General features: G+C 37.5%; 2 non-coding genes across 2 annotated transcripts; both read right to left on the bottom strand.

Annotated features, from left to right (window-relative positions):
* Positions 1-7419: 7419 nt before the first annotated feature.
* On the bottom strand, positions 7420-7500 carry TRNAL-AAG (transfer RNA leucine (anticodon AAG)). Its single transcript has one exon. It is a non-coding gene; the product is annotated as a tRNA-Leu (tRNA).
* A 32-nt stretch (positions 7501-7532) lies between these two features.
* On the bottom strand, positions 7533-7604 carry TRNAQ-UUG (transfer RNA glutamine (anticodon UUG)). The gene has a single exon. It is a non-coding gene; the product is annotated as a tRNA-Gln (tRNA).
* Between the last annotated feature and the right edge of the window lie 3383 nt (positions 7605-10987).

Below are 10987 nucleotides of genomic sequence, written 5' to 3'. Positions count from 1 at the left end.
GAGGAGTTAAAGCTTTTAGTAACTCTTTCTCCTTTCCTTTGTAGCCTATAATCCTATCTTCCGAAAAGGACATTCGACTATTAAACTCAGTCCTAGAGTTAAGTGTCCGATCTAAGACTGGGTGATCTTTTATAATAATATCAACACCACCTATTCTAGGTATTCTAATAGGGTCTGGTGTCATGACTTTGGCGAACTCCTTGAAAATTCTAGGAATCTCAATATACTCTTTCCTAAGAAACAAGTCTGAATGATGCGTATTGGAAAGGGCATATGCAATTCTATAAGTTATAGAATACGGTCTATTTCCTTCTCTCATTAGATCTTTTCTTTTAAAATCTTGATGAAGGGTTAAGACTCTACTAAAATCTTGGTCTGCTAGGTTGTATGCAATCCTAGGATGAATGTCAAACATCAGTTTTCCTGCATACAAGTTACCTATCATTGTTCCAAGACAACCATCTCTTAAGTTATTGATTCTTCTATCCATTATTGATAAATGTATTTCTGAATCAATTCCTTCCTTAAAAGTTGCTTTTATTACTACTTCAATAGTTCCTATGTGGATCCATTTCATAGTAATGGCTACTTCTTCTCTAAGCTTACTCAATTCTTCAAGAATTTCTTTTTTAGGAATTAACTGCATTTCCATCACATTACCAGTAAGTTCCATAGGTATAGCGAACTCACCTGAACTTACTTTGTAGATTATGTGATGCTTCCTTTGGTTTAGTCCTATCTGGTTCAGGACTTTCTCAATTCCTCCAATCCTAAATCCATCATCTGGGCTGAGGTTGGAATCTTGCCGCATGATTCTTTCCATGGTTTTGTTTGACACCGTCATTCTGGAAAAGAATCCTGATAGGCTTTCGGAGGTTTGAAGCCTATCTCCTTTGTTGTAGTTATTCTGACTCGGTTGAAGATCCATCCGAATCAGTCTCTATTTCCTCCTCATAGACGCTTTCGTCTGAAGGAAGATCTTCGAATTGGTAGATGGGTACCAAGTCACCATAGTAAACTGCATCTAGGATGTCATCCGTGGCTTCAAATTTTCTTAATTCACCACGTTTTTGCGGACAATCGGGAGATATATGTCCTTTTGCTCCGCAAGTCCAGCAATTGCAATCTTTAAAACTTTCATTGGCTCGGGTATGGGCTCGTCTGAAAGTTCTTCTTGTAGGGGTTCTTCCGGTGGATCTTACATCTGTTCGTCTAGATCCTTGGGATGAAACCCTTGTTGGTCCTGTTCTTTGTCCAGATTTGTATGTTCTGGCTTTGGACTTGGACCACCATGATCTCCGTCGGGAAAAAGTTCTTCTGGAACTCCTAGTGTAGGAGTCATTATTCTGCTTCTTCCTTTTCTTTGGCTCACTTGATTCTCCTATAATAGTTGGAAAATCATTGTTATCACAACAGAGAGGGGTTCGTTTGATTTTACCTCTCAGTCTTTTCATGTTCTTCTGGATGGATGCTTGATAACACCAATCCTTCAACTTGTCTTTAAGGAAAGACATTCTTCGTGCCACTGAATCTAGTTGTCCTTCAGGTACTTTGTATGATTGAATCAACATTTCCCTCCATGGACTGCATATTTTTGCAAAAAACATTGGAGCTGCTACTTCTGTTGCTACTCCGCTTTGGAAGAAATACTTGCAGAACCAATAGATATATTCATCTACTGCGCAAATACTTCTTAATTCGAGGCTGAAAAGAGCTTGTGCATATTCCCTAGCTTTTTCTGCCCTACTTCCTTCAAAGTATCCATCTCCAATGAAGTGTATCTTGATGAGCCTTCCTAGCCGGTCAGCTATCGCGCCTTTTGAATCTCCAGCAAGGATGCTGGCTTTGGTATCTTCTGGGGTATTATCCCATCCGATTTTTACAGATTTCTCCAAGCTCAACTCCACAAGCTTTATGAAGTTTTCTTTGTCGAGTTCTAGGGTAGTCGCTGCTATCTTGATTGCTGCAACCCATTCGTCTATCAATTTTTCAGTATTTCGGAAATCGATAATATCCAGGTTTAGTATAGCGCCATATGGATGTAAGGGCTGGAGCATGGTCCTTGCCCAAGGTGTATTCTCCGGCGCTCTTTTTGGATTTCTTCTTGGATTTTCCTTTAATCTGGTTCCCACAAATGTTGGTGTGGCATTAGTGTGGAAATCCGCACTCTCCCTCATCAGTTGATCCTGTGGAGGATCATTAGAACATGTACTTCCTTCCAGCAGTGGTAGTGCTGGAGTGAGCTCATTTGTTTGGATATTGACTAAATCCACGATCCCGAGTTGGGAAAAGGATTCCGCCAGTTCTTGTAGATCTGAAAGATCTGCTCTTGTTACCTCCATTATTTTATAGATCTGATAGATGCAATGATCAGATCTTCTCTTGACTTTGGCTTTGGAATCTCCGTGGCCTTCCCTTTCTGGTGTAGAAGGGGTACTGTTCCGAGGGCGTCCCTGATTCGCTCCTGTCTGGATCTAGATGTTTCAGGGTTCTCTCTCTGATTTTTCTTTAGATCTGTAATTTCTATCCTCAGATCTGTAAGGCCCTTGTGTAGATCCGGAAGGATCTTAAGTATCTCGTCCACCCTTTGGCTCAAAGATTCTATTTTCATAGGTATATGTATTAACCTATGTCCATAGTCTTGGACCGTCTTTTGTATCTCCCTCAGATCTTGGGAGATCTTTGATGTATATGGCTCGAGTTCCTTCCAATCAGTCATAATTTTTTGAACTGAAATTATGTAGGAATTTCCCCGTTCCATTTCTCTTGGCTGGAATTCTACCATGGACTTTAGTGGAGTGTAAACGTCTCACTGCATTTCCTGGTAGTACTTGTCGAACTTCAAAATTTCTCAGCCACTCTTGTTCTTCTTCTGGCGTGAGAAGTTTTAGATCAATCCTCTTGGGACCGTTGTCACACTTGTCAAGAATTTCCATGAGAAATTCTCTTCTTTGTATTTCCAGAATCTGGAAATATTTCCTGTTTTCAGAGCAACTCGAACTTTCGTTCGGTTCCATTTTTTCTTGAAAAAGTCTCCTCCATTAGTGGATAATATCAAAATATAATATAAACTTATATTTCTTCAATAAACCTAGGCTCTGATACCATTCTTGTTGAGCATGAGTGGAAAATATACATTAGAATGCAAAATAATTGAAACTGGACTAAACTGCACATTTTAAAGCTGTGAAAGGGTAAAATTGTCCAAAAATTGGCCAGATTTGTGCGGAGGACTAAAATTGCGAACTTTTTGAAACTTACGGGACCAAAATTGCCAGTCCTATAGTTACGGGACCAAGAACGCCACCCCCCCTTACTTACAGGACTATTTTTGCAATTACGCCAAAATATTTATTGTGTTTAAATTAATGATGAAAGTTTGCTACCGTAACGTGGTTCAACCACAAGTACATGACTTACCATCTATGTAAGGATATTCTAAAAAGTTATACCACGTAGTGTTGTATATGGACACGTATCAAACACGATATTCACATGTCAGAAAATATAAAACGAAAAAAGAAAAAAGTACGTGGTGTTGGACACTCTAAGAACAAGTTAATTGGCGTGTCCGCCATGTTCTTGACACGTTTAGAATTCTTTTTAGAATTTCAAAATATTTTGTGTTGTTTTTATTAATAAAAAAAAAAGAATTCTGGACTTAATAAAAAAAATTAATTCACTCCTCTTAAAATAAAACTTTTGGGACTAAATTATTAAAATATTGAGAGAAGTCATAATGATTTAACTAATTTGGATTATTCAAAATTTTTCATTGTGTACATTTTAAAATAAAATGATGATATATTTTTTAAGCCACATTGGTTAAGAATTTAAATATAAGATATGCTTTTTTTATATTTATATTAATATTTTAATTTTATGAGAAATTGGGAGTATATATTAGAGTTAAAAAATATATTATATATAGTTGTATCAATGCTGCATTGTGTTCTAATTTTTTAAAATTTTTGTATCGCTGTGTTCGTATCTTCGTATCTGTTTTTATACATCATAAATTATCATGCAATACTTAGATTTTATACATCAAAAACTTATGTGATTGTCAGATTCTCGCAAGTTTAATTGCCTAAGCGTGCCTAATTAAGACACAAAGCAAAAATAAAAATAATGTAGAGAAAAAGTATTAAGATGAATGTCTAAAATCAAGTATTCCCACTTATGTGTATGGGGGTCCAACAACAGTACAAATATCGAAGGACTTTCATGAATATCCTAAAATTATAGAGGGACTAACCTGCAAAATAAAGGTTAATACTTTGATGCTTAAGTCTATAAAGGATTTACTAAAGAAATGAAAGAAAAATATGAAATAAATGAGAATAATAGTTGAAAATAGTGTGTTATAAATCTTGTGGAGTGGAAAAAAGTGAGCTTTTAAAAGTTTCAAAATCGAGAGAGAATAAAAGTTTGAGTGTTAGAGTAGATGTTACTAAAATGATTATACCTTAGGTCTATTTATAAGTGCCCGTGGAGCAAGATTTGGAAGGCAACTGTGGAGAGTCATATGCCGTTTGAAGCTACTCGTGTTAGCTATCCAACTAAAGAATACATTCGTGATTTGGACTCATATTGACTCAGATATGATTCTTTGACCAAGTCTTGCCCTGTTTGCCTGAAAATTTGAGAATTCATTGTTAACAGCTTAATTGCAACTAGATTACTAAAATGAGCTTGTTTCTTGGGCCCACTAGATTAGTAAAGATAAAAAAAAAAAAAAAACTAATGGGCTTTTACCTCCCTACTCATAGGCCAATAGATCCTAATTGGCTAGGCTGCTCAGTGGGGGTCCGCATCCTTGCTTTGGGCTTTTGTGAAAAATTGTTGAGTGGGTATCATCAGTCCCCCTATTCCTAGATTACAAGATGTGGTGTTGGACAACTGGAGTAGGAAAAATAGTCCTAGAAAAAAGATTTTCCTTGCTTTTGTTCAATAAGCATGGTGAGTCCTGGTGGGCTGTGGGAGCTACTACCTTGCTAGGTTGTTTTCGTTAAGAGAGTCATTTTGCCTAAAGGAGACTGATGCACGTGGATTAAGGAAAATATGAACAAATTTGCAAAAAAGCAATGACTGATGATTACAAAAAGATAGAGAAAAGAGAGTCCATCACCTGCGTATAAAACATGTGTTCTAAGCTGACAGAGTTTTGACAATTATGAGAGAATACATCGAGTCCTATGTGGATGAGACTGCTGGACTGTTGATTTTTTTAAGGCAATTTCTGTCTCTTGCCATTCACACGCCTTCTTTACTTTTATGGTGTTTTCGTTTTTTTTACCCTGCACCAAATCTTGTTATTTTCCTTCCGGTCGTTCTCTAAGTAACCCTGCCTTCTTTTTCTCTTGTTTTCTGCCGACCATGTCGATTAATAGCATAGAAGAGAGGGCGGTGGATGAGTTTTTGATGGATTTGTTAAGTTCCTTAGACAAGGAAAAGGAAAAAGCCTGCTGCTAGACTTTGCCTCCTGCCATAGAGGTGAGAGCAAAGAGGAAGGGAATAATAGAGAGGAGGAGGAAATGAGAAAGGTAGAGGACCGACTTGTGGTCTCAGTGGTGGAATCCACTGGGATTTATTAGTTTTACTTCTAAGAGAGTGATGCAGTAATTGTGAGGAAAAAGTATGGAATACCTACTAAATATGTGATTTAGGTCCCTATTATTGGAGATCGCCCATATTTCCCCCTAAGGACTTTCCTTGTTTCTTTTGTCCAGTTAGAGGTTTGTCTGCACTTCTCCTTGCCTAAACTTTTGTTGATGTTTCCACACTTCTCAAAGTCCCTCTGAATCAGTTGGTCTCTAAATCTTTCAGCCAACTAGTAGGATTTTATATTTTAGTAAGAAATCTAGGAGAAATTCCACCAACTGCTTAATTTCACTCCTTTTTCCTGCTGAAAAAAGCAAGCGTCAACCTATTTATTTCACTACCGAAGGGGATATTAGATTCTCCCTTCTGAGTCCTTAGTAAAGGAATGGAAATGATAACTACGCAAATTGTCACGATTTCATAGTGATTTAATTCTCCTTTTTTAGCCAAAAATACTCCCTTCTGAATCAAAGAAAACATCACATAATCTACAAAGTAAGTTTAGGTGAGTTTGCTGTACCTATGGAACTTACTGGTAATGTGATGGAGATGCAATTGATTCCGAAAGAAGAAATTCTTGAAAAATTAAGTAAGCTTAGAGAAGAAGTAGCTGTGTCTATGAAATTGATCCACATATGAACTATTGAAGGAGTAATAAAAGCAACTTTTAAGGAATGAATTGATTGAGAAATACATTTATCCACCTAAGAGATGGTTGTCTTGGAACAATGATAGGTAATCTGTATGCAGGAAAATTGATATTTGACATTCATCCTAGGATTGCATAGAACCTAGCAGATCAAGACTTCAGTAGAGTTTTAACCCTTCATGAAGATTTTAAAAGGAAAGATCAAATGAAAGAAGGTAATAGACCGTATTCTATAACTTGTAGAATTGCATATGCCCTTTCTAATACACATCATTCAGATTTATTTCTTAAGAAAGAGTATATTGAGATTCCTAGAATTTTCAAGAAATTTGTCAAGGTAATGACACCAGATCCAATAAGGATACCTAGAATTGGTGGTGTTGATATCATCATAAAAGATCACCCAGTTCTAGATAGAACACTAAGCTCTAGAATCGAGTTTAGTAGCAGGATGTCATTTTTGGAATATGGGATTATAGGCTAGAAAGGAGAAATATTTATTAAGAGCTTTAACTCCTCAATAGATTAGGGTTGATAACGTAAATTTAGATGCCTTGAAGGATGGAAAGAAATATGGGTTATATTTGACATCACTAAGAAAGATAATTTTTTCCCTTGTGATGACTTATATCATTTGCAGCAACTTGTTGTTAGTAGATATGAAGGCATGTTAGAAATAGTAGGCCATGAAATTCTAGTTACAGGTGTTGCAGGACGAGAAAATAGGAGTATGACTTTGGGGTTAAGTTTCCTCGAAGATCATAAACTATGGGGAAGAAAAGGTAATGGCATAGAATATAGTCTTGATGGTTTACACATGAAGATTGAATGACGAGCCCCTTCTCTATATATATATCTGTTGGTATATTGTATGGTCAATATAAGACAGAGTATTTTGCAACTTATATTGATTCAGGATCAGGAATTTGCACCTCAAAATATGGAGTTTTTAGGGTAATGTCTAAGCCAAGGTTTGAACTGGGGACTTATAGTGTGTGATACTAGCGTGATAACCAACTAGACCACCCGACCCCCAAAAAATAAGTGGATTGATTAATAATTTTGGCACTACAATGATGCTACCCAGGATCAAACTAGGGACCTTTAGTGTGTAACAAACAAGATAACCACTACACAACAACATCTACTACTTGTTTAATTTGTAATGTTAAGAGTGGGATTTGAACCCATGCCCTTTCGGACCAGAACCTTAATCTGGCACCTTAGACCAACTTGGCCATCTCAACTTACACCTTATCAAAATGTAATGTCCACATAAAGGTCCTACCGGGAGTCGAACCCAGGTCACTGGATTCAAAGTCCAGAGTGCTAACCACTACACCATAGAACCAGAAGTGCATTAGGACTTATTTGGTTGTCAATTTCTCTATTTTGTTTTTCTGAATGCAGATGATACCAACGATTGCCAAATAAGTAGATAGATAAATTAAGATATCAATCATCCCTGAGAGAGGGAGTGAATGTAAATGGGTGACAATTCAAACACATTTTCACCTATTTGTGGGGAATTACATTTTTATACACGGAACGTGTGTATATTATTTAGAATAAGATTTTGTATAAATTGATTAACGTTCCATGAATATGTCAGTATTCGAACCCATCATCTCTAAGGTCATGGAGTCTCAATTTTGCCAACTGAACTAGAACTCTTTCGCAAAATGTTGAGTTTCAAACTATTGAGCTGTCCCCTGAAAGTTTTTTTGGGGCCCGGGGTCTTCGTTAGGGAGATCCTATGTCTCCTTACTTGTCTTGATTATGGAAACTTTGAACCTTATTTTGTTGCAGCTGATCAATCAAGACATGACTTTTGTTTTTCATTCGCGTTATGAGCCTTTGAGATTGGTTCAGCTTTTGGATTTGCTAACGACTTATTGCTATTTGGTTGGGCTGAAGTAGAATCGACATGCTTGCTTAAGTGAGCCCTTGATTTATTTGGTGACTTGTCTAGCCTTCGCGTTAGTGTACAAAAGAGTCACATGATTCTCTCACGTTCAGTTTCTGGGATTCGCGACCAGCTGCTTGGGAGTCTGCGATTCTAGGAGGGACACTTACCGTTGAAGTATTTGGGACTTCCCCTAATATTGTCGCGACTTATGCTTTTGGAATGTAAACCCCTTCTTGACAAACTCGATCAGTGTATCAAGGGTTAGGAAGGTACGTCTTTGTCATATGCGGGACGAGTACAAATTATTAAATCTATTCTTATTGCTCTTGGTGTATATTGGGCCTAAGCTTTTATTTTGCCTAAGGGTGTTATTCAAGAGGTAGAAAAGCGACTGAGGGCTTTTCTATGGAAGGGCTCGGCTACTTGTGGATATACAAAGGTCGTCTGGGATTGTGTCTGTCGACCTATTAATGAAAGTAGCCAAGGCATCTAGGACATCACTGCCCTCAACTGTGCTCTTATGAGACTTAAATTGTGGCAAGTTATTCGTGGCAATAGGGTCTATCTGGGTGGATTGGATCTATCACACGGGACTGTGAGATGCTTCTATCTAGACGGTGTCAGATCGAGGGGGTTCGTGGGGCTGGCGGAAACTCCTCCATCTTCATCCCTTTATTCGACCGTTTGTTGAGTATATTATTGGAGATGGGGCTACGTTCTATTTATGGCAGGATCCTTGGTATAATTTAGGCCCACTTATTCTACAGTTTACAAAAGGACCTAGCCTCACGAATACATGGCTGACAGACAGAGTTGATGCTTACATTGAGGATGGGCAATGGCATTGGCCCCTCGCGATCCCACGCATACCCTTTACTATTGCTCACGGATATTCAGCAGATCATGCATTCCCTTCCATGCATTCATGGTGGTAATGACCGTAATTTATGGCGAACTCAGACAGAAACTCTGACGGCAGCTATGGTGCTCCGATCGCTCCAGGCTGAGGGTCCCAAGGCCCTTTTAAGATCCCTAAACATACTTTTGTCCTTTGGCTAGCCATTGTTGGTAAGTTTTCTACCACGGGCAAGCTTTTGTTATCCTACTTGGATAACTCCTGTGTTCTTTGTTTGGACAGTGCAGTGGAAAATCACAATCACCTATTCTTTCACTACCCCTATTCGAGAAGTTGTTTGTAGGTGATACGACTCACACTTCGCTTCCCTTGGCTAAACCGCCTGTGGCTTATTGACGTGCTGTGGGCAGCTAGCAGATGGAGGGGCATGCATATGATCTTTGCATCCTATTGTGCCTTACTCGATGAGCGTAATCTTAGACGTTTTGAGGGGATTCATCGTGACTCATGTACCTTGGGTACACTTATTCTTGAAGATGTGTGACAGAGGATTCTTAGTGTTAAACTTTCTTATGATGTTAGTACATCGCACTTTATCGTTTATGGCGGATTCCTTGGCCTGTCGAGGAATCCACCTAGTTGATGCTTGTTGTACTGTACTTATGTACCCCCTTTTACTTAATGAAATTTACATTTACCATAAAAAACATGGAGTTTTTCCTAAGGAAGCAAGGGAAACCTTTACCTATTATTGTAGGAAGGAATTCTTCACAAAAAATCCTGATACTCAATAAGGGAATACGAGAAGCCAAGATCATGATCGGAGGAGCATTTGGATCACGCTGGTTTAGGTAAAAATACCTCCTATTTACTTTCATGACACAGGTGCCCATATCTTGCTAGGTAACAATTTCATTCAAATATTTGCAGGATATATGCAGGATAATTAAAGAAATCTGTTAATCTTTATACTAACTATGGTAGTGAGATATAGGTGTTGCAAAGAGAAAAGGCATTTAACAGGATAATGCCTATAAAATTTTGCAGCAAGAGTGATGAATTTGATGCCAGACTAATACATCCAAAATATGCAGGATAAGAGAAAATTTGGTAAGGTTCTTTTGTCTTTCAGGCAATAGGGATTCATAGATAGCAATAGCTTCTATAAGGAATCCGAGGAAGAAATTAGAAACCTTAAGGAAGCACTACTGGAAATGAAATCTCTAGATATCAGCGAGGAAATAAGGCTTTTCTATTGAGAATATTAGCAAAAACCCTCTGACATGGTGGGATAAGAACAAGATCGAATCTACTCTAAAGGTCAAGAAAGAATGCAAGTACGAGTATGTTCGATACAAACCTATCCAGAAAAACATGGAGGACAAGAAAGATATGTAGATGACTATCAAAGAGCATATCAGTCTTGGACTTATCGAGCTTGGAATCTCTATCTACAACAACCCTGGATTTCTGGTTAGAAACTACGGTGAGATAAAGAAAGGTAAACCCAGGTTGATAATTAACTATCAATGTATAAATAAAATATTAGAGTTTGATGGTTATTACATTCTTAGCAGAGAACACTTAATTGATTGCATTAAAGGAGCAAAAGTGTTTTCTAAATTCGATTGCAAATCTAGTTTTTATCAGATTAAGATTGAAAGTGAATCAAAAAAATTTACAACATTCTCCACACCACAGGGACAATATATTGCGAATGTGTTTCCAATGGGTCTAGAAAACCCAAGATATTCCAAAGACAAATGGATAATCTTTTGAAAAAATATTTTGAATTCATGTTTGTCTACATTGACGATATACTGATTGCATCTAAAAATATAAAAGATCATATTAAACATCTTGAAATATTTTCTGATGCATGCTATAAGAAGGTTTAGTACTTTCTTAGAAGAAGGCTACTATTGCTGTCAATAAAATTGAATTTCTAGGAGTTCTTATTGACGAAATA

Source organism: Sesamum indicum, linkage group LG13, assembly GCF_026168435.1.
Source record: "Sesamum indicum cultivar Baizhima isolate 11 linkage group LG13, ASM2616843v1, whole genome shotgun sequence".
NCBI lineage: Eukaryota > Viridiplantae > Streptophyta > Magnoliopsida > Lamiales > Pedaliaceae > Sesamum > Sesamum indicum.
The sequence above is the reverse complement of the archived record's forward strand: the minus strand, read 5'-3'. Positions and strand labels throughout refer to the sequence as shown.